The sequence below is a fragment of the Macrobrachium nipponense genome, chromosome 47, assembly GCF_015104395.2.
Source record: "Macrobrachium nipponense isolate FS-2020 chromosome 47, ASM1510439v2, whole genome shotgun sequence".
Classification (NCBI taxonomy): Eukaryota; Metazoa; Arthropoda; class Malacostraca; order Decapoda; family Palaemonidae; genus Macrobrachium; species Macrobrachium nipponense.
The window spans coordinates 599,320-626,500 of NC_087222.1; the positions used below are offsets into that span (position 1 = coordinate 599,320).

General features: G+C 40.4%; 1 protein-coding gene across 12 annotated transcripts in view; it reads left to right on the plus strand.

Annotated features, from left to right (window-relative positions):
* Positions 1 to 27,181, plus strand: part of LOC135204657 (gastrula zinc finger protein xLCGF3.1-like) — a 316,463-nt gene that overhangs the window by 18,191 nt on the left and 271,091 nt on the right. For 3 of the 12 annotated variants that reach the window (XR_010312276.1, XR_010312275.1, XR_010312270.1), the window contains exons 2-3: positions 9,050 to 9,162; positions 10,637 to 14,773. The exons of 1 other annotated variant lie outside the window; for it this stretch is intronic. The gene's annotated coding sequence lies outside the window, so the exon portion shown is untranslated. Of the gene's footprint in view, positions 1 to 9,049; positions 9,163 to 10,636; positions 14,774 to 21,263; positions 21,324 to 23,343; positions 23,603 to 27,181 lie in introns of those variants that run through there. 8 more of the 12 variants (XR_010312278.1, XM_064234805.1, XM_064234807.1 and 5 more) reach the window with 6 other exon arrangements.

Here is a 27,181-nt window from a genome sequence, read left to right on the forward strand (position 1 = left end):
CTTCAGATCCGGTTGTAGTTCCGTCTACTTCTTTGGCGGTATCGGAGAATGAAGAAGAAGTAGAGGAGGAGGATTCACATCACCTCTCGTGTTATTCACGTCTCCTTAGATTTCTTCTGGTATCTTATCCAGATTATTTTGAGAAAGCGGCTCCGCGCTCCCCAACTTCGACTTTTTTGATGAGGAGGCAAAACTTCAGACCCTCTCCTCCCCAAAACTTGTTCTATCTAAAGCGGTTAGACATTCGTTGAAAGAGACGGAGAAATGGATGTCTATGAAAAGAGACTTAGGGAAGGCTCTTTTTGCTTACCCTCCCTCTAAGTTGCTTTCGTAAGAGGGTTTTAAATGTAACTGGGGAAGCTCCTTCTCTGGGAGTTTCTGCCTCCTCCCAGGGAGACTTCTCCAGTTTAATCGACTCCTCTAGAAGATCTGCTTTCGCCGCAGCGAAAAAGTTTTCTTTACAGCGCCTGAGTTGGACCACGTTGTAAAGAATCAATTTAAAAATTTTGGAAGTCTTTAGCTTCCTTGATTGGACTATTGGCGCTTTAGCGGCCAAGATCGAAGACTGTCCTCTCTTTCTCAGGAGTTAGCGGAGGATTGGATTGGTGTCTGTCCTATGCGGACAAATCCATTAGGGATGGATGTGATGAGTTAGCTTCGCTCATCGCCTTTGGTACCCTTAAGAAAAGGCAACTTTGGTGCTCTTTTGCTTCTAAAAGGGTTACTTCCCAACAGAAGTCTGCTCTCTTGTTTGCTCCTTTTGTGAAAGATAACCTCTTTCCAGACGATGTAGTGTTGTCAATTTCGTCTGCACTAGATAGAAATCTACTTCGGATTTACTGGCACAGTCTACTAAGAGACCTAAAGCTCCTTTGGAGACTGTTCCTTCGGTTTCTCCTCTGGCCCAAGCGCCTTTTCGAGGGAGAAAAACCCAAGCACTTCTTTCGGCCGAAGTCGAATTTGCGACCTCAGTCTAAGGCCTCGGCCAAGGTTAACAAACCTTCCAAATGAAAGCTCGGTTCTTCATGCACCAGTGGGAGCCAGGCTGGCTCTGTTTTGGGAGGAATGGAAAACAGAGGAGCAGAAGCTGGGTAGTGGCAAGTACTCAAGTTCGGCTACGTATTCCTCTCGTTTCACCTCCCTCGCTCTCACCTGTGCCAATTCCATTCCAGGCATACTCTCCAGGCTCAGACAAATTTCTGGCGCTAGCCGCAGAAGTGGAAGCGCTTGTTCTCAAAGAAGCGATAGAACAGATAGAGGGGGATTTACCTCCAGGCTTTTACAATCGCCTTTTGTAGTTCCCAAGTCATCAGGGGGCTGGAGGCCGGTTTTGGATGTGAGCGCCCTGAACTTGCATGTCCAGAAAACAAAATTTCATATGGAGACCACTCGATTGGTTCTGGAGTCCATCAGACAGGGGGATTGGATGGTCTCTATCGGGACATGCAAGACGCTTATTTTCACATTCCGATACATCGCGAATCTCGGAAGTACCTGAGGTTCATGTTCGAAGGCAAGGTGTTTCAGTTTCGGGCGCTTTGCTTCGGACTAGCGACCGCTCCTCAAGTTTTCACCAGGGTTCTATCCCCGATAGGAAGCTGGCTGCACATATTAGGAGTAAGAATCTCCCTCTATCTGGACGATTGGCTTCTCCGGTCGGAATCAGAGAGTCGGTGCATGAAGGACCTTGGAACAACCTCTGGATCTTGCCAGAAAGTTAGGAATTCTGGTCAACAAACAGAAAGTCCCAGTTGGTTCCATCTCAGAGCATCCTTTATTTGGGGATGATTCTGAATGCTCAAGTTTTTCGGGCTTTTCTGTCCCCGAAGAGGGTTCAAGGCTGTCTGGAGACAGTTCAGGAGTTCTTGGACAAAAAGGTAAGTTCTGCCAATCAGTGGATGAGGCTCCTGGGCAAATTGATGTCAGTGGTAGAAATTTGTGACGTTGGGAAGACTGACATGAGACCTCTGCAGTTTTTCCTGAGAGCCTCTTGGTGCAGGAAGACACAACCAGACTCGATTACCTTTCCTGTCACAGATCAAATAAAAGAGGACCTAAGGTGGTGGCTCTCTCGAGCAAGGTTGGAAGAAGGGTTAGATTTACGACCCATCCTCCCGAACCTACAGTTCTTTTCCGATGCATCGGACACAGGTTGGGGAGCCCTACTGGGAAATCAATGGACTTCAGGAGCTTGGTCGGAGAAGGAGAAGAAGTTCCACATAAATGTAAAGGAACTTTTAGCAATTTTCCTGGGGCTCAGACAGTTTCGGAGCTTAGTAGAAGGTCGGGTAGTGGCAGTGCATTCCGACAACTCCCACGCTCTCTCGTACGTGCGTGGAAAACGGGGGGGACTCAGTCTTTCTCTCTATACGAAGTAGCCAAGGATCTCCTCCTGTGGTCAAACGAAGCGAAGGTTCAGCTAGTCCCGAGATTTGTTCCGGGAAAGATGAACGTCCTGGCGGACGAGTTAAGTCGTCAACAGCAAGTGTTAAACCTCTGGAGTGGACTTTGGACAACAAGATTTGTCAGAAACTTTGGCGCCTTTGGGGACGACGTCCATAGACCTGTTCGCGACATCAAGGAACAACCGTCTTCCTCTCTTTTGTTCTCCAGTTCCAGATCCTCTAGCTTGGTCGGTGGACGCAATGCTGTTGGATTGGTCGGGTCTGGAAGCTTATGCATTCCCTCCGTTCGGTCTAATAAGAGAGGTGCTGAACAAGTTCATGTCGTACAGCAATGTAACACTAACGTTAATCGCTCCCTTTTGGCCCAGGAAAGAGTGGTTCCCGGACCTTCTTCAGTTGTTAGTAGACTTCCCCAGACTTCTTCCTCCAGAGAAGTGGCTTCTCAAACAACCTCACTTCAAGAGGTTCCACCAAAACTTGTCCGCTCTAGCTCTGACAGGGTTCAGACTGTCCGGAATCTTGTCAGAGTGAAAGGGTTTTCAAGAAGAGCTGCAGAAGCTATCGCTCGTTGTAGGAGAGAGTCTTCTAACAAACTCTATCAAGGGAAGTGGAGAATCTTCAGAGAGTGGTGTAGAAGTGCTAAAGTCTCTACTTCTGCGACCTTTTTAACAGAAATAGCAGATTTTCTTCTATTTCTTAGGGAGTCTAAGAAACTGGCTCCTTCGACGATCAGAGGATATAGAGCCATGCTCTCTTCAGTTTTTCGACATCGAGGTTTGAATATTTCCTCCAATTCAGATCTGTCGGACCTCATTAGGTCTTTCGAAACCACTAAGCTCCCGCAGGATACAGTGGCTTGGAACTTAGATGTGGTGCTTAAGTTCTCATGGGGCCACGTTTGAGCCTTTGAAGTCGGCTTCACTCAGGAACTTGACTAAGAAGGCACTTTTTCTTATTGCACTAGCTTCTGCTAAGTGTGTCAGCGAATTGCACGCTATAGACAAAAGAGTCGGTTTCTCTCAAGGCAATGCTGTATTTTCGGTATCTTTGACCTTTCTAGCCAAAAATGAGTATCCTTCTAATCCTTGGCCGAGGAGTTTTGTGGTAAGGAACTTATCCGATTTGGTTGGACATGAGGAGGAAGAAAGGCTCTTATGTCCAGTCAGGGCTATTAAGCAGTATCTGTTTGCCACTAAGGGTATTAGAGGACAATCTTCTAAGCTCTGGCATATTGGTTCTAAAATCCCTCTCGTCCTCTTTCTAAGAACGCTATATCGTTCTTTATTAGAGAGCTTATCAGGGAAGCTCGTCGCAGTCCGAGAACGACAATCTTTCCGTTCTGAGAGTTAAAGCTCACGAGGTTAGAGCAGTGGCAACTTCTTTAGCATCCAGAAAGAATTTATCTTTAGCTTCGATTCTTCAGAGCACGTTCTGGAGATCGAATTCGGTTTTTGCGAGTCATTATCTCAAAGAGATAGAAACGGTTTTCGAGAATTGTAAAACGTTAGGTCCGGTGGCGGTTTCTGGCATGGTGTTGGGAGAAACGGCACAGGGGTCGTCACCTCTATGCTAACTTTTCACCTTGAATAGGTTGTCGAGTTCAAGGGAAGCTGGGGGTACTGAGTACCTGTGATACTCACCAGTCTGTTAGGTCAGATTTTACAATGGTTGGGTATATATGTTTTTAAATCTGGTGTTGATGACAAATGTTTTGTATGATTGAATTTCTGGTCTTAGCCCAGGGCAAGGGCAATCTTTGTTGTTACTATCCTCCGTCAGTCAGCCTTGACTCGCTTGAACTATGGAAGGATTCCACTCCTGTAGAGGCTAACTTTGGTCAAATTCCAATTCCTCTACAATAGTAAGAAGAGCACCGACCAGAGGCAGTAACAGTCTGCTGTAGCTCTCTTACAAGGTAAGGTACAACAGACACCTTGAGTGTTTACTGGTATTGTAATAAATGTAACCATTTAGAAATACTAGTGGTCCACTGAATCCCACCTTCCCATAAATGTGTAATCAGCTGTATAATTGTTTGGTAAGACACTACAATAAAAATGAAATTTTCATTATTAAAATGAAGTTTTATTGTATACTTACCGAACAATTATGATTATACCCACCCTCCTCCCCTTAGGTGGACGGACGGGCAGAAAGAATTGGATTCACCTGGGCAGTTGTACCTGGTTCTCCCGCGAGTGGAGGGAGATGACGTCATCACCACCAGTGTTGGCGACACCTACGCGCTAAATTTGAATTTAGTATTCTGCCGCTCGTGGAAATCACGGCTGTATAATTGTTCGGTAAGTATACAATAAAACTTCATTTTAATAATGAAAATTTCATATTGGTGAAATTAGGCTATGTATTGGAAGTATATATACATAAATATTAAAGCAATTTTACCATTATTGCGTTACTATGACAACTAGAATTCATGGAAACAGTTTATAATAATGAAACGGCGTCTGTGTGAAGCCTCCACTAATGTGGCAACGATGATTTTGCCATTCTTAGCATGCAAATATTAAAGCATGCAAACATTAAAGGTTACATTTATTTCTGGCATACGGTTATTAAAGAAATTCAAAAATCACTAAAAATAGACTGGAAATCAATGAAAAGTGCTAGCAAAAACAAAAAAGCAAAAAAAAAAAAATATGTATATAATTCACTTATCCGTAGTCGTTCCTCTATGCACTTATCCGTAGTCGTTCCTCTATGGTTTTTGGCAGCCAGATGTACGAAAATGTTAGAAACATTTGATTGTATCTACTTTAGAAATGTCTGTAATTTTTCCGGGTAATTTGGTTGCAAGAAAGGGATAATATACATGAATTAAATTAAAATTTTTAAACAACAAAGTAAATTTGAACTAAATAACGAGTAAAGTAAACAATTTAGGGAATAAAACTTTGCAGTTTCGTCGTCTGCTGTTCGTAACTGTGTTTGTGGCATGCTCGCTTAGGAACCAGGAACAGCAACTGGTTTAAAGTGCAATGTGGAGTGAATTGCGACCAAAATGTGTATAATAACAATCAAATAAGCACTGTGGATTTTTCAGTTGTGATGGCAGTAAGGATAAAAAACCTCGACGCTTTTATGGGTCTGCATCCTTTCCTGTTGAAGGAGCAATTGGCTGTCTCTTCAGCTCACCTGCTCCTTCCGGAGCGGGAAACTGGACGCTATCCCCAAAATATAGTGTCTCGGGAGCCCCAGGAGTTCGAACCCAGGTTCGTTCTCCTGCTCTGGTTCCAAGGGCGCTGCTCATGGAACCAGGGTTGCTTTGGGTACTTGTATACGGGTCTTTCCAAGTGTACAATCCACAGTCAGTGATTGGCAATCATCTCTCCATCATGATAGTGACGCAGGGCGAGAGAAGGGACCGAGCCACATTGATGTCTCAGAGCCACGTGTGAAAGCTAGGAATGGCTGTTCTTCAGGTGCCAAGATTGATGTTGCTGTTCCTCGGTACAAGGCTTCTGAAGGAGATAGGAGGAGGTTCCTGTGTAGTCCATTTCGTGAGGTTCGATCATGGAGAAGATAGATGCGTAGCAAGGTGCGGCAAGTTCTCGCCAGCTTTTACTGCATTCAACTCTGGTCAACTATCGCTTGCGTTTGCGCAAACGAAATGGTTGTAGGAAATGAATGTTGTGTTGAACAGAATGAAAATGTTGCACATTCAGAGAAGAGCGGACAAGAACAGTCAATCCTCCTCTTTATTCCCTTTACTTCCTGGTTACAAAGGAATGAAAAAGGAAATAAGAGGAACTGTATAGAGTCTACTCCCCAGAGTTCAAATCCGAGAGACTGTTTTTGGTTCAATCCTAGGATCTTACTGAACATGCGTCATTCCGTTCAGTATCCTGTTATCACCGGAGAAGTCTCCCTTCGGGACAACTTCACCCTCGCTCTTTTCATTAGAGAATGAAGGAAGTCTGCTTTCAGTCCTTATTATTGTCTCTCAAATGAAGAAGAATTTGGGTGGAGCACGATTTACAGGAACCTACGAATATACTAGTATATTTCTCTCGCAACATGCTTCTGTTGTCAGTTGCATCGTCTTAGTTATAGGCGCATATCTGCAAGTTAATTCTTCTGTTATGTGACCGAGATGATTACCTGCTCTTAATTAACCTGAAACTTAGGACAGCCTTTCGGGTCTCCCAAGAGTTTCTGGTTTTGATTTTGGGATAACTAGTGGTATCGTTTCCCAACAACACCACAGCAACAACACCACAGCATATGCATTTCACCGAATAGGAGGGTTTTCTTCCCTCCCTTTTCTGTTAAAATGCAGATGCTCGTGTGTATCTTTTTTGCGCTCGATGGTTCTAGCAGATGGAATGCACTACCAGGCAACTCAGTATAAGGAGTTGAGTGAGTGGCAGAATACTGCTCTCTCTCCGAGATTCTGTTCGTTTTAGCGTTGTTTCTCCTCTGTCAAGGAATAACTGTCAATTCGAATCTCTCTGCCCGGATCACAGACTTAGATCTCTGGTTGTCTTGGAATTCTCGCATAAGGCCCATGTCTCGTGGTCCACATTTGCCATTGCAAGAATTTTCAGAGAGAGATATATCTCATTAGACTCGTTACCATCATTCTGTTTACCCAACGGTACAATGGAAGTCTGTAGCCTAGTATCGTACCTGCCACATCGGCTGCTGTGATAACGCAGAATGATTTTCTTCAGACAATTTGTTTTGTCTTCTAATATACATTTTCTAATTCTTAAGGTTTTATATTATTCCTTGTTCACCCCAAATTGAAAATGAATGACAGAAGACTTTGCTTGTTCCCTGCCCGACTAGCTCTGCTTCCAAAGTAAATAGAAAATTCCTCCCTGATCCAACCCTCAAGAAGCAGTTCTTCAGGCAGTACAACCCCTGTGTTTTCATTACTGAAAGACACTCGCCTTCATTGCTAGCACCGACCTTCTCGCCTAGCAGCAATGAAATAGCAGAATAACTATGTCAGTCCTCTGTAAAACACCAAGGATTAGATCTGTCTTCACTGGTTGGTCTCATTTACGGGGCTTTTTCTATGATCAGAATCGTGAGAGTTTACTTCTCTCCAATTCATCCGTGCCATCGCAGGGACCTCAGTCTTTATAAGGCATTTGACTCTTGTCTAATGTGCGCATACGTGGCAAGAATCATCATCATGTCTCTAAACATTGATGGCGAACAAGATAGACGATTTGCATGATTCATTTTCAACATCACCCATCAGAGGGAGGGTGTTGTGACTACTTCTTGGATGCGCAGCAGCGCAATCATTTGGCATCTGTTGACGAGTCTGAATCCTTCATGATCTCCTGCGCTTTGGACTTTGTATTTGGTGATCCAGATCAGTCTATACTTTGTCCTATTGGTGCTTTGCTTTACCCATGAAGGATGGACACCCTTCATTGAGTGTTGATACCTTTATCCAATGCAAAAGTGTCTAATGACACGTCTTCCTCCGAGTCTTATGAGATCGTGATAGACTTCTCTGCAGTGGGATACGTCCACTGTTAGCCTTCTGAGAGAGTGAGCAGTGCCAGTGGCTGGGTACATTTCATCACTCCAATGAATATGTCGAACCGGAAGGTAGATATGGTCTCATTATGACCACATTTATATCTTCCTTCTTTGGGGTCTGCCTACAGGTCCTTGGAACCTCTTTTCCTTGGACTGGTGGGGGATGGTCACAAGTTGTGTTTGCTTACCCGGCTCCTTCAAGAGGACAAGTTGTATCTCGCCTATGGTGTGCAGTTCTAGGGGTAAGAAGGATGCGAGAGTGACTGGCCTCTCCACCTTCCCCACCTTGTCCTTCTACTCCTCTTCCTTCAGGTTGAGGATAGGACTTGAACTTACTCTTGCTGGTCGGGCGTTTGATGCCATAAGCTTGCACATCGAGTTTCCTTTCTATTTTTCTTATCTAACAAGGGGAGGAAGGAGACTGGCAATAATGCAAACCCTGCCTTGAATTTTGCATTAATGTCTCCGACTCTAATTATTCTTCCCAACCCTTTTTCGGATGAGTTACAATTCCTCACTACATTGAAAATATGTAATTTCTAATATAAAGCACCTTAGGTTTGTATAGTTAGGAAAAATACAATTTACTTTCAAAAATTTTGATCTTACCCACAAAATAGGTTATAGACTTGCAAACGACCCCTTATGCTAACCTGACATAGGGAGCCAGAGGGTGTGTCCTACCCTAGCCTTAGCCGAACTTAGCCCAAAGTTGTTCCTTTCTCAGCAAATTTGCTTTTTTATATATATTTTTTATGAGTAGAAGTTGTAAATAATAATTTATGTATGAAAAGGCTTAATTGAATTAAGTGATTAATTTGCATATTTCAAAATTTGTTTAAAATCCTGACAGATGGCACATTTCGATGTTGTACAATCCCCATGTGGCTTACTGTACCCCTGCAATTTGATCCTTTAAGAGAAACAAGAGAAAAACACTTTATTTTTAGAACTTGTAAGTTTGTGCAGTCCACTTTTTTAAGTGCAGATTTGTAAAGGAAGACTTGAATGTGTAAGACTTACAAAAAGATTGTTTTTGATTTATGTTGGCATCAATCCCCGTTGGTAGTTGGCCTAAGCTTAACGATGTAAGCAACAGTCAATTTCTTTTTAACTTGCAGGTAACTAGCGATGCACAGCCACTGTCATTGGCCCGGGAACACGTCAGAGGTCATCGAAGATTGGAGCTGAAGCAACCCACGCCTAATTGATGAACTTGAGGTGTACGGCATAGGTACTAATGTCAGGTTATTTTTTTAAATTTTGCTTGATAAAACCTCTCTCTCTCTCTCTCTCTCTCTCTCTCTCATCTCTCCCATCTCCGTCTCTCATTCTCTCTCTCCCTCGTCCTCTCTCTCCGCTCTCTTCTCTCTCTCTCTCTCTCTCTCTCTCTCTCTCTCTCTCTCTCTCTCTCTCTCTCTCTCTCTCTCTCTCTCTTTTATTGTGAGGTGGAAAATAAAGAGACGACAAGAATAAACTCCAGGAAACTGAATAAAAAAGACAGACAAGCTCTGAAGAGTATTACCATATGTAGATCCTTTTTTGTTTGTCTTTGCACCTCACACAGTGGACTGTAGGTATCAGTGCATTGTCCTTTCCGTGGCTGTAGTACCTCCGTTCATAATCTCTTGATTTTGTCTTACTTTCCTTATCCCTCTCCTAACAATTGTTTCTTCGTGTTGCAGTTGAGGTGTTTTCCTCCTGTTATGTCTTCGAAACCTTTATATTCCTTTCAATTTCCCTTTCAGCGCCAAATAACCTCATCGTGGGTCACGGTGCTTCACCTCTGACCTGAATTTCATATTTCATTTTATTGTTAGAGGTCGCTACACACTTAAGCTTACCTGTTGAGAAAATGTGACCCACGAATAGCATAGACATCTATTTGAATTTTTTCTCTAGGACAGTGCTTCTATGGACCACTATTGGTCCATGGAGACTTTCCAGGTGGTCCACAGGATAGATGCTGTATATGGTAACGAACTGGAGACTGGTTCTCGGATCTTTGAATTTAGTGAGAATGGAGAGTGAAAGTTTGTTCCAAAATAAATCATTGCAAAGGGAAGTAGGGAGGAAGAGAAGTCATGGCCCACACTTCTGTATGGCTGTTGTTGTCAGGGGTAGATGTCAGCAGAATTACTTTACTGTCTTTTTCCCTCCATTCTCAGCGGAAGGAGGATTTGGAAAATATGCCAAAGCAGTCACAATGAAAACTGACATTAACTGTCGGATAGAACGGGAGCATAAAATTCAGGCCAAGGCCAAGAAAAGCTGGGACCTATGGTGAGGTCATTCATGGCTGTAAGGTAAATGAAGCTTAATAAAAAAGTTTGAAAGTTGTAACAGCAGAAAAAAATGTGTTGCAATTGAAGGTGTGTGGAACAGCTGTCAGGACAGGGTTAAGGAAAGTAAGATGGAAGAAAGAGACTATGAAGAGAGGAACTGCAAAAGAAACTAAAGGGAATGTAGCAGATACAGGGTCTTGAGGAAGGGCTGCTACAAAGAAACTTATTACAGTTTACAATTGCAATAATATTTATACAGTAATATTTGTACAGTGGAATGGTCCACAACGCCTACTTTTAATTGGGAGATGGCTGGCAGTTTGTAAATCAAGGTTATTATTATTATAATGTAAATATGATCTATTTTAAAGTTATATCGTGTCATTTTTTCTGGAAATTAATTTATTCTCTTTTTCGTTTCAGATTCTTACTTGTGTGACAGAATCTAGCAAGATCCTGCCATCCAAATCTACAAAGACTCCGAATGTTGAAATGGGTAAGATTTAATGCAACAAAATTAATGTTAAAATAATATTGTGTCTTTGACAAATGGAGGTTGCATTTGATGTTACTGAACATTACCCAGTTTGAAAATGCCTTCAGTCTTTTGATTCATCATGGAAGATTGATTCAAGAGGTGAGCGTAATGAATGATTTTAATTGCAGAGATTTGTAAAAGCTGATGCCAGGGAGAGTGAGGGTAACAGATGTCCGTTTTTGACAAACCCACGGAAGACTGATGTTTATATAGACTTTCTAACTTTTTAATTTATGTTATAATGATTTTATTTTAATGGTTTTACCTTACCTAATGCTGGTTACGAGAAGACAGTTTAATCGTGGAACCTTGTGAAAGCTAATGACAGAGAGTGCATGTAACAGGTCTCTGTTTTAAGCAATCCGGAGAAGGACTTCCAGCACATTATTTTGGGCACCCCATCCTTGAAGATGGAATCTGGAGGTCATTTACTATTGTCCTCAATCAAACAGGAAAATGAGACCATGGAAGAAGACCTGCCTGTGGTCAGTGCCACTGACAGCTCTTCATTCATGGAATCCTGCATTGAAATCAAGGCAGAGCCGGACGCTCAGCCGGAATTCATAGGTCCTGATAAGATCGATGTGAAGTATCCATGCAAGACCTCAGTCAAGCTTGAGAGAGATCCGCTGAGCTTTGACGAAGAGTACGTTAAGGAGATTAAGGAAGATGTTGACGTACAGGTGAGTGAGACTCCAAAGGACATCCACGAAATATCCTTTGTTTCGTGCGGGGAACTGTTGGAACCGGAACGGCCTTCTGAAAGCTGCGGAAATGGGGCCAGAAGCAGAGATCTGGCGCTTGCCGGGAAGAAGGGGTTCACCTGCTCTGAGTGCCAGAGGCGATTCACTCACTTAAGCCACTTAAAGGAACACATGAGGAGCCACACAGGTGAGAAGCCCTTCCTTTGCACTAAATGCCCCAGCAGGTTCTCAAGGCCGAGCACCCTCAAGATCCACTTGAGAACCCATACCTTCACCTGCGCGGAGTGCCAGTGTCGTTTCTTGACATCGAGCCACCTCAGGAGGCACATGAGGATCCACACAAGGGAGAATGCACCTAGGGCCCCTGTGAAGAAGGAGGCACCCAGGGCCCCTGTGAAGAAGAAGTCCTATGCCTGCACAGTGTGCGAGAGTCGCTTCCCCTGGCCCTATCGCCTGAAGCTCCACATGAGAATGCACACAGGGGAGAAACCTTTCACCTGCGCGGAGTGTAAGAGCTGCTTCACCAGCTCCAGCTCCTTGTTCAAACACATGCGCACTAAACACGGTGGAGAAACCCTTCACCTGCGTTGAGTGCCAGACCAGCTTCACAACCTGACAGTCCACACGAAGCAGATGGGTGAGAAGCCCTTCGCTTGCTCTGAGTGCCCCGGCAGCTTCTCCCGCTTCTTTGAGCTGAAGAGCCAGATGGGTGAGAGGACCCTTGCCTGCACTATGTGTCCCAGCACCTTCTCGCAGTCCAGCCACCTCAAGGCCCATGTCAGTCAGGAGCCACACAGGGGAGAACCCCTTCGTTTGCTCTGAATGCCCCAGCAGCTTTACCGGCTCGTGCCACCTGCGCAGGCACATGTGCACACACACCGGGGAGAAGCCCTACACCTGCGCCGAGTGCAACCGCAGCTTCTCGTCGCACATTCTGAGGAGACACGTGAAGAACTACCAGTGAGAGGACACTACCTTGAGGAACCCCCTTAAAGAAACAGCAAAAGGGAATGGCACTAGAACACTACCCTGAGGAATCCCCTGGGAGAACTCCCTCAGGGTAGCAGAGAAAAAGCATCTTCTCCTTACAGAATGGTACGTGCAAAGTCCAGGTCAAAGGTCAAGTGCTGTGACCTATGACGAAGTCGTCCTACAAGATCATCCACCACTGACAGGGAAATCGAGAGGAATAGGCAAGTTTGGAAGGTGTAAAAGGAGGAAAAACCCTCTCAATTTCAACATGAAACAAGAAAAGTGGGAGAGTTTAATTAATCACTTAATAAAGAAAAAGTTGGAGGGTCTACTTAATTAATTACTTAATGAAGATTTGGGACGTGTAGGGCCACTGAATTGAGGGGCATCAAAAGAGTAGTTAATTACTTAATTAATGGTTTGATAAACAGTCAAATTTGGGACGGAATACTTGTGATCAATTTTGTTAACAAGTGACTTAAATTTAAATAAATTTATTTTCTAAAGATTTTTATCCCCATGTAATGTTATTCATGTTATTATTCTGTAATTATTTAATGTAATTTGTATTTCTAAGCTTAATTCAAATGTAATTTTGTATTCACTTATAAAATTGTAAGTGAAAATGTTAATTCTTTTCAACTTGTATGTTTGTCATAACAATCTCCTGTGAAATGCACTATATCACATGCTTTGGGTTTTTATTCCATCAACTTCTGAATACAGCTCCTTGATACATCACTGATTGTGGTACATCTTGATGGTTGTGAATGATTGCATCCACAAGCATAACTACAATAGTTTCCGCCCAGTTGGTTCATAACTGCTGCAATGTATTTTGATTTGTTTCCTTTCCTCATACTCTGACAGTGCCATAATCATTTGGTTCAAAGAGCGAGGTTGGATACTCTATCTATTCATAGCAGTGCATTGGCGTCGACACTATGCAAGAAGTGCAAGTTCTGAATAATATTGTTCTGTTCTTTATACAATTTTGCTGATGTATCAGATTTTCCAGATTTATTACTTTTTATGACAAAGGTTTTAAGTTTTTTTATGTTATATTTATGCTCTGAAATATTTCTCTAGTTGCAATATTCAGCATATCAGATGTGGAGATGAATGAATTTTTAGATTATGAGTAATCAGCTATTTCATATAATTAACAGCTTTTTGATCTTTTTGTGCCTGAATAGATCCAGATAGTTTTCAGCAACTGTATCTTTTGTCTTATGTACCGTAGATAGCCTTTAAAGAATTGTGTCTTGGCCTCTTTGTTATATGTTAAGGGCCATATCAGTCCATACGTTATTAACATAACTTTTGGCTTCATGAATTGTAAAGTGACCCATGCAAATAGTGAGGAATACATACTACTATTTTGTATGGCTAGTACAAACCATATATGGCAACCTTTTTCCTACTTCATCAAGATGCTCTTGCCATTTACAGGTTATTTTGCAGCTTCAGTATTTCTCTTGAAATCAGAATAATTTCAATATACATTAACCAAAGCAGTGCTGTAGGATGCCCTTATACTGATTCATCAAATCTCTGAAGGTCTTTTCTTATTCTATGGGCACTTGGTAGCATATTTGCATATGCATCTCATATATTGTTTGTCTCGTTTTCCAATGGCTTCAGCAATCTTCTGGATGCAGTCCATATATGAAGTAACAGGCATCCAGCTCTTCCTCATTGTAACAGACACCATGCATCAAAAGCTTTCCAGGTATGCCATCTGACCATTCCGTAGCAACCATTCCCTGCTATTAATTTATTGGCAGTTCCAAGTTTACAGATACCAGCTTCAAACAAAATTCTTTCGGTTCATGATGATTTGAAGAGAGTTCCTAATATCCCCAGATAGTAATATTGAGGAGAAGAAGATGTGGAAACAAATAAGAGAATTGGGTTTTACTAATGAATGCAAAACATTTTGAAGAAGAACCACTACTTAAAAATTTTGTCTGTTGAGCAAAATGGGGTCTGACCCTTCCTGTGATGAATTACTCTCCAACAGTTTTTCTATGGTTTTTGTGTATTCACTTGTTTCCATGTCATCTATATATCTCTTACTAAAGAGTTACTAGTATTAGTATGTTTCATAAGAGATTATTGATTGATTTTTTATTGTGAATTGACGTCTGCCAGGCAATCGACAGACAAGAACTGTTACTGTATTTGTATTCATGTGAAGACCAAATATATTCGCATTATGTATTTTTGTAAAGATATGTAGGCTACATCTCTATTGGCATGGAAAGATTGTTTTACACAAAGACGAAGTCTTTTGATGTAAATGTCAGTAGATGTTTTAGTAACGCAATATAAGTACTATATTAGTTATGATAATTCATTTATCCTAATATATATAAAATTGTTCATGGTGAATTTCTGCCCATATCACTATAGTGATAGTTGAAGGCGTTATTATTAGATCTTGTTTGTACCTCTCACCAGAGAAGCCATTGTAAGGACAATGCTTTTCCCCTATTTTCATTGTATCCAATCATCAAGTCACGTTGTCTTTACTTCCATCCAATAGAGCATTCTGCGGCCTTTCCGCTGATGTATAGCACATATAATTTCATTATTTGTACGCCATATTATCTTTATATGTTGATTGTAAGAAAACAAATCTACTGTCTCAGAGTCATTTCCGCTCTAGGTGTAAGGCTGTACCACTTATCCGTCCGCACCTGTCTATGTCAACCCAGTTTGTCTGTAAATAAATCATCAGTTCCCAGCTACCTGTCTTAATCTCTGGTCCTCACACCATCAGGAGAGGTCAAGAGATTGGGAGGGGAAAGGAAGGGTAGTGGTTCGCCCCTCTGGTCACTCCTCTGCACGCCCCTTTGTGGCGTGTATGAGCATGACATCATCCAAAATTATGTTGTCACACACCACCAAATAATTCACTACACAATGAACTTGATAATTATCATAAAGTTTTTATGTTCATGCTAACTATGAAAGGCAGTTCTAGTTGAGTAAATAAGGATTAACCCTAAAAAATTGGTAGAAAAGGTTTTTTGACTGTTTTTGGTTCTGTTTGATGTGGAGAATAACATACTAAATATCTATCTGTCTATCTAAGTGCTGTGTCTTGGACATTGGCGGTCATTTGCCTCCGCCTCTCTTGGTCTCTAGCCGCTTGTATTGGTTGATTTACAGTTTAATCTCAAGTATTTTACTCTTTGTCTACCTCTCGCTCTCCTCCCCTCTATCCCTCCAGTAAGGCACAAATGCTCTGTCTTCTCACTTCTTATTATATGTCCAATAAAATTCATTTGTCTCGTCCTTATTTCTCTTACAAGGGCTCTCTGTGTTCCAGTTCTTGCTAACACTTCCTCATTTGTCACTCTATCTGTTCATGATATTCTCAGCATTCTTCTATAAAACCACATCACTGTCCAGCTCTCTGATCCATACATGAGAGTGGACCACACATTCGTTTTCAGAGCTCTTGTTCTTGTTTGAGTTCCAATTCTGTTATTTGTTAAAAGATTTTTCATATTCTTAAAAGAGTATTTAGCTATCAGATTCCTCCTCTTAATATCTTGTTTAGCTCTTGCATCTTGTGTTAGTAGACTGCCTAGGTAAACAAAGCTGTTAGCTTGTTTTATACTTATGTTGTTTATCAATATATTACAATTTGGTGGATCTTGATCCTTTGATGCAACTACAACTAAAAATATACCAAAGTCAAAGTACTGAAAAGTTGTCAAATCCAAGGTGGCATCCAAGATGGCTGCCAGTTCATTGAAATGCAATCGGCTTCCTTAATATATGCCCTAGAATGATAAAAATAATGTCTATACCTTGGTTTTGGGGGTCAAAGAACACAATGGAAACTGTAAAATTATCTTTTAATTATCACAACATCATGAAATCCAAGATGACGTCTAGGATGGCCACCAATACATTTCAATGCCTTGAACTTCCCTATTGTTTGCCATAGAATGGTATATATAATGTCTACATCTAGGTTTTGAGGTTCCAGGAAGGCAATGGAAGAAGTGAAATTGTTATTTGATTATCATAACATCAAGAAATCCAAGATGGCATCTGTAAGCCATATTTAATTTGACCTACAGTCTACATATAATTTAAGAATGCATCACTTAGAATCAAACCATTTTTTTAGTTGTTATCAGTACCTCAACATTCACTATAAAAAAGACTCAAGTACAGCTTATTACTCTTGCTGCACATCATCCTCCTCTTCAATGAATGTAACCTGGTTGTACAGATTATCACGCACATGATTGTAACTGGCATTGTCCACACGCAGGTGCACATGGTAACCCATACACTCTGCAGCTACATCGTGGTGTTCCACAGGCAGTTTTGCAATTGCAATGAATCATCTTTAAAAGTTTGTCTGGGGCAGCACTCATACCTGCCATAACTGGTGTCAACTAACTGAGTGTCCATACTAACTTCCAACCCCAGTCCATGTCATTCTCTTTCCCAGTCCATCTCATTATTTGGTAGTATACTCTGAGAGGGTGAAATTTGTTGGGGGTAGACGTTCTGGTGCTACAAAAGAATTTGTTGATACAATTTACTTGTACAAGGTGCTAAGGTGCAAAGATGCCAGCAACTAAGCACCCTTCCCGCCAAACAGGACAACCATTGCCTGGGTTCCAGTGTCTTCAATCAGTTATTTTTTTTCTTATGTGTGGTGAGGAACTGATCAGCAAGTATTGTATTACAGAATTACCTTTCATAAACTTTGGAAAGACAGCATTTTTCCAACACCAAAGATGAGAGATGTACTATCACATCCAGAAAAGGCATGACTGAAAAGCAACTGGGAGCATAGTTTATCTCCAAGGGCTGACTTAAGACTGTTGATATGATACACTGCTGTAGCAGTCGACTTACCTGACCAGAAATAAAGGTCCTCCCCTATCAAAGTAGTGACATGATAATGGGATGCTTCAACTGCAGCCTTAGAAATGTCTACATCAGCATCGCCAGTTGAGTTGATGACTTAGTATCCTCCTTTCCTTAGTTCACCACTGATCAGATCAATTAGGCCTTGCTTGTTGCTATTCCTTGACAAAAAATCTTAATAAAAAATCTTCCTTCTTGCCAACAAACGCTGTCTCGGCAGTGAAGCTGACCACAGGGCTTTCTGCCCTAAATGCCATTGGTGAGTGTTGTCTTTGTTGATAGAGCTCCAGTGTATCCATCACAAACTACTGTTGCCTTCCCATAATGTCGGAATGTGGAAATCTGCATACGATTTAGCTATTGCACTGTCACTGCTGTCCCTTTTCCATGGAACTCAATGTAATAAAGACCCTCCGTCAAGGACATAATGCTCAGTCTGAGGAACTGATTTGTTTGGAACTTCACCTGCATCTTTCAAATGGTCAGAGATGGCGTGAGCTAGCTGTGGTTTATCTGGCACTCAAAACGCATTTCTTGTCTCCAAAAGAGCTGGATGGAATAGGTTAAGCTCATATCATAAAACATCCTCCAATGATAGATCACCTGTTTTTGCCACTACCAAAAGCCTCTGAAATTAGATTGCAGAATCTATAGTACTTTTATCTGGGGCAACGTTGATGGCTGAAGCATCACCAAGAGTTACTGCTTTATCTTTCTGCTTAAACGAGTATGTGAAAGCAGCCTATCTAATCATATTTTCAATGATTATCCTTTCAATGGACTGATTCGTGAACAGTCACGTTTGGATTCACCACTATGCCATTGACTACATTCCATAATGAGGAGTCTTCAGAGAATTAAGGGTGATTAAGATGCTAGTTTGGTCGTGACCTTTTGTATGTCTGAATATCTCTCTTCATCCTTGCATTGGTCAAATCTTTCTGGTGCTCACTTGTATTGCAGTAAAGGCTGTTAAGTTCCTGCATTGCCCTGTTATACTCGGCAGAGATGGGAGCTGACATTATCCACAAAGATCTCTGCTTTTCTGTCATTCCACTTCCTCGTGTCAGTCCACCAGAGGCTTTTAGTGACCTCATTAAAGTCTGTTCAATAAAAAGATCAGCACTAAGGCCTGCCCAGTACCGATCACTACGATGTATCACATGAAGAAGACCAATGGAGAATTTGTGTAACTCGTCTGGGTAGTGCCATCTCCTGAACATAGACAGAAATCTGCAGACTTGAGATAACTACAGTGGCCAGCTACAGCAAATTCTGGGAGACAGTCAGAACCAGCTTTTAAATGCAATAACCAAGACCAGGTACGATCAATGTTCTTGCAACTGCCAACATCTTCTGATAATTAAGCCACAGACGACTTATCTTTGACCTATCACTAAGTTCTGTCCTGCGGTTGTCTAATGCCAGCTTGATTTTCTTCATTATATCAGTACTGACAACACTTTCCTATGATGCCTGACCTGACAACCATGACACGTACATAACTTCACACTAAGCTACTATTGATGCAAACTCTGAACTGTCACCTACAAAACCTGAAACAATCACGTGGCTCAGAGATTTGTCTTTAAGCAGGTGGGCACGGATAGCTCTATGAACAGATTTTCCCTGTCATGTTCTGCTGAGTTTTCACCATATACCATCTGTAGAATCTCTTTCAGCCCTGTAGTACCATTCATGAGAGATCCAATTGCGCCCAGCAAGTTCATAAGTGTGTAAAAGGAATCCAACAAGAGAATTATATCTCTCAAGCAGCTTTTCTGATTTGCATCAAGAATTATCGGGCATTTTTGATGTTTGATATCAGTGGCACTCATGTTCAAACTTGATAGGAAGGTATGTAGAATTATTACACAATTATTTTGATCTCATATCATACAGTCATTGATTTCACCATACTCATCTCATTCCTTTACACCGAAAACCTAAGTAAAGACATCACATTTACTACTCTAGGCCAAGTTGGCTTTCATTTTAGACGCCATCTTGGATTCCATGGTGCTTTGATAATCAAATGACAATTTCACTTCTTCCATTGCATTCCTTAACCTCCAAAACGTAGGTATAGACATCTTATTTATCGTTCTAGGCAAATGATAAGGAAATTAATGGCATTTAAATGTATTGGCGGCCATCTTGGATTTGATAACTTTCCGGTGTTTTGACTTTGGTAGATTTTTAGTATGTTATTCTCCACACCAAAAAAAGAACCAAAAACAGTTGAAAAACCATTTCTAACAATTTTGGGTGGATAGAGTGGGAATTTTCCATATCTTTACTCGACTATTCTGGTTTGTATAACTTGTCTCTTTTCCCCAACAGAACGAACAGCTTCTTGGCTCAACTTTTGAGGTGACCTGTCATCTAGTGTTGTGTAGTGATGTGTGTGTGGATATAGAAAGGGCGATTGCCCTGATTCTTTTAATTTTGTGGTAATTAGTTATAATTCCCATTGAATTCTTAATTTCACTTGTCCCTTATGTTATTACTCTTTGATATGTTTAGCCTTTAGTTATTAAATTAATTTTTACTTTAAACTCAACAATTGCGTTGCAATACCCTTCCATTTTATTTCATTTTTCCTGTTCCACCTTATATGAATGGTGAATATAAATTGATCTGATAAACTGTTATTGTGTTCATACTTTAAGGTTACTCAAGTAACTTATAGAAACGAGGTAACACACAGCGGTCCTTTATGGTCTGAAAATCAACCCGTGAGTACTCGCAAGATTTTGAGAGAGAGAGAGAGAGAGAGAGAGAGAGAGAGAGAGAGAGAGAGACAGAGAGAGAGAGAGAGAGAGAGAGAGGCGCATACCTCTCGTTGTATCTCATAGCGACTTACGATCAGAGTTCATGTTTAAACGCACTGCTCAGTAAGTGAAATTACTTGATTCATGAATGATATTGGGGTGATATCCTCGTTAGCAGTGAATTGGTCTGAGAGATATAATCTCCCGTGATTTAGAAACCGCAAAGGGAGCTTTGTGGTGTTATGTAAAGCTTTTAGCCGTTTTTGACCGAGTAACAACATTAAGCATGCAATCCACCAAGGCTATCCAATTACTCTTTTTTTGCCAAACTATGAGACCTTGAGAATATAACCAGGGGTGCAGTACCAATTTAATAGGTGTCGGAGCTCTTTAGGGCCTGACAAATGTCTGCCATTCTTATACTGTTTTTATATATGTCACATTTCGTGTTTGCATTAACTAATTATAATCGTTAATTCAATATAATTCTCAAACAAATGAAAAAATAAAATCATGCATTTCACGAGAGAGAGAGAGAGAGAGAGAGAGAGAGCGTTAATGTATTAACAGAAAACACTTATATACATCGTATGTACATAAGATTATATGCATATACTTATGTACCAGTGTAAGTGTGCGTGTGTACATACACACAGAAATACATTAAGTGTGTGTGTGGCGAGACCAGAGAGGAGGTTGGTAGAAATGTAGAGGTGTCATGAAACTTGACTGTTTATAGATATGGCAACTATAGACTATTATGTTGCCAGATTTGTATCAGTAGTACAGTTCCAGCCTTTTTTTATTTTTCAAATGTATAAAAATCTAAATACTATCGAAACTTAATGAAAAAGTGGAAAATTTGTATTTCTACAGAAGCATTCCGCAAGGACTGCAAGGAACGTAACCGCGGATACGACATCCACTAGGGATTGGGGCGTCCAATGTATTTCGCCGTGTTTAGTACTGGCCCCTGGGGGTTAATTACAGTTGTCCGAATAAATATTACTTAAAATTCTTGTTCAGTAGGTAAAACTGCATAGAAAAACCACAACTGTCATAGTCCAGGCTGCCGCGGATAAGTACCAGGAAAATTGTGTCATATCTATTAACTTATTAGTAATGTCATACTAATATTTTGTCACCGTCACCAACAGGTTCCCACAGGAAGCATCCAACCTCTAATCCTTTTTCCTTCTCTCTCATCACACCATGTACTTCATGCTCCTCCAGCAGCATTGCGCCCCTGAATATAACGTAAGGAAGTCTTGATGATTCCTTCCCCACGTGAGACAGAATTAGGCACTGGCTACTTATGATGACTGAGTGAGTGAACCTATGTTCTATGATCCTGGCTCAGTCATCAATATATGTATAAAAACTTTGAATGTCAGGAGATGGAAGAAGAGAAGTGTGAATATGTCCTATCAGACCATCACCTTATAAAAGTCCAATTCGGTTGTTATACGAGAGCAAGAATGGCGAGTTTATAAATGAAGCAAAAGAAATTAAATACCTGAAAATAACAGAAGAGACCACCAGGATATACCTCGAATATATAGAAAGTAAATAAAGACACCATGACAGAAAAGGAGATCTTGGGAAACAATTGATAAAGCAAAAGCGAACACCCTCGAGAAGACTATGAGGAGAAGGCTAATACTACAAGGAAAGCAAGATGAAATAGAGCCAGAATGGGTCACCAAAGCAATAAAAAAGGAGATATTAAGTCAGATAAGGATATATAACAAATTGAAAAGAAAAGCCACAAGCACAGAAGAAAAGAGATACTATGAAGAAGCATGTTATAGACAAAAACAAAAAAGTAGGTATCTAGAGATCATAATAAAGAAAACATATGAAAACTAAGAAGAAAAGGTCAGGAATGCTATAATGAATGACAAAAACAGACACAGGAAATTTTGGGAATATATAGACATGCAGAGTGAAAAGATCATCTCAGAAAAAGAATGGATCAAGATATTTGACGAAAATAATAAGCAAGAGATCAAGGAAGAAACCCTAGGGAAAGAGTTAGATAAATTTTGGAAAACAATATACCAAAAAGAAGAAAATCAAATAGGAGAAATATGGAATGAGAGCAAGAAAGAACAGTATAAACATGTCATGGAATAAATGATGAAAAGATTTGGACAGTATATGATATACCATTAAGAGAACACATGGATGGAGTGTATGACCTAACAAAGACAGAAATTAAGCCCGTGGAAGAAGTCAACATATAACTGAAGATGTAAATAATCTCGAGAAAATTAGGTCAAATAAAGCACCGGGGCCAGACAGAATGAAACCAGTTCTGTTCAAAGTATTCTTACAAAGTACCAACATTCAAAGAGAATTGGCATAATGTTTAAACAGCATTTAGGGTACTGAAAGACAGGAAAACACACAGCAGCTAATTTGAGTTATAAAGTTTTAATGGAGATCCTGAAAACCAAAATAGAAAAGCATATTAGAAATATAGGGAAAACAAATGAACTGCAATCAGGCTTTACTACACAAAGAAGAGGAATTGATAATATACATATATATCTTAAAATATTGCATTCAAGAAACGCACAAAAGAAAGGATCCTTTATTTGTGGTATCAATAATATTGACTTCCAAAAAGCATTTGACTCTGTTAATAGAAAAAAAAAGCTAATAGAGGCATTGATGGCCAATATACTTTTATTTGCAGATCTGCTGAGGGAGAGGTCGAAAACAGGAAAGAATATATAAAAGAATATGGTACTGCAGAGAGGAAAAAAACTTAAACGAACATAAACAAAGGAGGAATAAAACCAAGCAGGGGAGCCGATTCAAAAGCAATTTCCACCTATTACTACTAATACCACTGCCAGTGTACTTATCGTTTATCCTAATTAGCTATTAATTAAATAAATTATCTATATTTTGCCATTACTTCTCCAATGATTATATCTAACTTTCTCCTTTTCATCAACTAGGTTTGAAGCAAAATATCAAATTCAAACAGGAACCACGAACGAGAAGTCCTTAGGAGACTACGCCCAAAACGTAAACAAACTACCATTACCTGAATCCATTATTTGCCTTAAATTATCCAATTTATTAGTAAATTATATGAATTTTTAATCACATTCCAACCGATTGCTTACAATTGTCCTCCAAATTGCTTATTGAAATGAATGAAAACAACTAGGACCACAAACATAAACACTGTCAAATAGAAGACGCTCAAAATGACAACATAGAGACGCCATTGGCTGTCTAACCTATCTTATTAGCGTAACTTCTCTTCAAGCGTCCTTATCTTATAATATTGCAGTCTTCATAATCGAGATAATCCTTAATTAATCGTAATAATTGATAAATTTCAAAGATAACTGATAATTACTGTGATAACTAAAAGGACCGTGAGAGTTGGGAATGAAAAGTGCACGTGATGCCTTGGGCTTAGAGCACTCAATCAATCAGTCTATCATTTAGTATGTGATGGACGATCTTTACTTCGGTGAGTTATAGATGTTTATAGGTTGTATTATTCATTAACCTCTAGATTCTTGTTAGTATACTCCTAGGTTACCCTATAGACCTTATGGGGTCTTAACCTAAGACTCATAGTGAAAAATGATTTATAGCCTAGCTAGGTAGTATTTTATGATAGGGTAAAACACCGCATGGCCTGGATCAACTAAACGATGATCATAGCATGCCACTCTCCGAAAAAGTACTTATAGGGTAAAACACTGCATGGCCTTCGGTAGGCCATGTAAGATCAATGTATGCCACCCCAAAAAAAGTACATTAAAACGCGTCCTGACACCGGAGATGGGCATCAGTCGCGACTTCTTGTCGGTGAGAAACGGAGCTAAAGACCTCTACTCTCCTTTCGAAGTAAGTATTTTCTCCAAAGTTAGAAATTAGGGTAAAACACCACGGCAGGCCAACCCTCATCACGGTGGACGGGTCTTATTCACTTGGTATTTAATTGGTGAAACAAGAATACAATTGCAACTCTAAGCATACCATTTAAAAGACTAAAGTTTCGTCAACATAATGTGATATATGAAAGCCCCATACGAACTAAAATAAGCATGTGAGCTCTTTGTAAAATATGTTTTCAAGGCAGTTTTGAAATCCAATATGGCGGCTACGTTTTGCATGGAAGGTTCTGATCAGTGATGGCCACCATCTTTCCCCAGCCTTCCCAGCACTCATTTGAACAATGTTAGCGTAAAGATGTAACGTTTATTGATCTTACTCAAGATTGCAGTTGTAATCAGCACAATAAAACAACATTTTGTTGCCTATATTAGTGAAAGTATGAAACTTGTTATTCCCGGGGTTATGGTTTGAACTGAATTCATTCTTACCTTGTAATCGGTGGTTTTTATCCTTACTGCCATCGCAACTGAAAGTCCATAGTGCTTATTTAATTGTTATTATACACATTTTGGTCTCAGTTCACTCCACATTGCACTTTAAACCCGTTGCTGTTCCTGGTTTCTAAGCGCGCGCGCCACAAACACAGTTATGAACAGCAGACGACGACAGACGACGAAACTGCAAGGTTTTATTCCCTAAATTGTTTACTTTACTTGTTATTTAGTTTAAATTTGACTTTGTTATTTAAAAATTTGATTTAATTCATGTATATTATCCCTTTTTTGCAACCAAATTACCCCGAAAAAATTACAGATATTTCTAAAGTAGATACAATCAAATGTTTCTAACGTTTTCGTACATCTGGCTGCCGAAAACCATAGAGGAACGACTAACGGATACGTGCATAGAGGAACGACTACGGAAAAGTGAATTATATACGTTTTTTTTTTTTTTTTTTTTGCTTTTTGTTTTGCTAGCACTTTTCATTGATTTCAAGTCTATATTTAGTATTTTGAATTTCTTTAATAATCGTATGCCAGAAATAAATGTAACCTTTAATGTTTGCATGCTAAGAATGGCAAAATCATCGTTGCCACATTAGTGGAGGCTTCAAACATACGCCGTTCCATTATTATAAACTGTTTCCATGAATTCTAGTTGTCATAGTAATGCAATAATGATAAAATTGCTTTAATATTTATGTATATATACTTCCAATACATAGCCTAATTTCACCAATTTCAACGTTTTGTGTGTAGTCTTATACCCAGTTTGGAGGGTCAACACATACCGAATGGCAACAGAGAGAGAGAGAAAGGAAGGCGGAGGAACGAAGAAGAAAAGGGGTGGCGGTGGAGGGGGGGGGAGAGGGTAGGTGGAGCTTTATACGCGTGTTCGTATCCATTTCTGCATAATGGAGTTTTTGTCTCTTGGTACAAGGACAAGTGTCATTATTCTTTACGATTAGTGATTCACGATACCCTTATAAATTACGGCACTGGGTGTAATGCACTATAGCAAAATCTCGTTCTGTTACGAGTGTTCGTTACAGAGATAGGTATTGCCCAAAAACGTGCTTGCACTGTCTCTGAAACCCATAGTAGACATGCTGCTTAGTTGTCAATCAAGTTTTTATAATCAAGTATTTTTTACAAGCTAGCTATTGAATAAATTTGTATTTTTCTCAGTCAAAACATATGCCCCTCAATGCTAACTTTCCTCTTTTAACGACTTTCTGGTCATTGCAAATTCGGCCCCATAATTTCTTATGGTGCGAAAACAGACAGAGGCGCAGGGACCGAAAACGATTGCGTCACACTACGGCGGTAATCCAGCAGTAAAACATCTTCATATATCCAAAAAGTAAATAATAAAGATATATATGCGCATTACGATTATAACAATTACATGTATAGCTGATAACAATCTGCATGAATAACTGGTAAACTGTTCTGCAAGACAGTTGAGTATAGCAATTATTTACAATAGGTACGAAAGTCAAGATGTCGTGACGTCATAATACAGAACTTAAAAGAACGTTCTAATTCCAAAAAATAATTACTTAAATTTGAGTCAGAGTTGAGTTACTTTTTCAATAACGAATATTTGTTCCGATACGTAATACAAACCCTCGGTCCTTTAACAATAGGAAGGTAACTAGTGGCAGCTGGGACGGTCGTAAGCTTCGAACAAGGGGAGAACGGTAGTTAACTGCTTGTCCGATCGTGCGCGCGCCCGCGCGCCCGAGAGGTGAAGAATCACTTTTGCTTTCGGCCGCGGGTGTGAAGGACGTGTTCGTCATCGCTCTCTGCCCGCTTCATTGTCGTATGCTTTGTTTATATTGTGTTTTCTACTAATGGTTTGTTTGACTTGAAAATGAAACTGTAAGTACACTGTTTTCATTTTCATTACTTAATTATGAATCAACATGGAGCTATCGCCGTAGAGGCGGCGATTTCCGCTCTTTTCATGAAATTGACTTGAATTATGTCTCGGTGCCAAGGGCGGGCGCACTCGCGCCGAGTCATGTATTTTGGGCGAAAGTGTGTACAGGGGGTCCTCGAGTTACGACGTTGATCCGTTCTTACGATGCATCGTAACACGATTTTCAGCGTAAGTCGGAACATTGAAAAAATACACCTGATTTAATGTAAAATACCTATCAATCAACAACGAGAGAACAATTCCTTACCTTTATTAGTTTGATTGGCTTGCACACTGGAGAGGAAGCTGCGGTGCTGGAGAGGACTGGGGGAGGGAGGGTTAGTGAAGAGAAAAAGAACCTCCAGAAGTTGCTGGAGATGCAACAATCTTTTCGCCTTCTCCTGAATCACCATAAGGCTGACTGGGATACGCCGTTGATTTTGGTCTTCCAACCAAAGCACCAATAACCTTTCCATTTCAATTATTAGACCACTACGCTGCTTAGTTATCACTGTCGCTTTCATAGGAGCAGATCCTTTCACATGTTCAACGATGCGCTCTTTATCTTTGATAATGGTAGCAACGGTCGAACGGCTAAGGCCAAGCGAGCGGCCAATGTTTGTTGGCGTTTCTCCCTTCTCAGATCGCTTTATAATGTCCACTTTAATTTCCATGGTGATGGCCTTTCTTTTCTTCGATGCACTACCATCAGAAGAGTCCGCCTTGCGCTTGGGAGCCATAACAAAGAGCAAAAAGTTACAAAAACGATACAACACGAGGG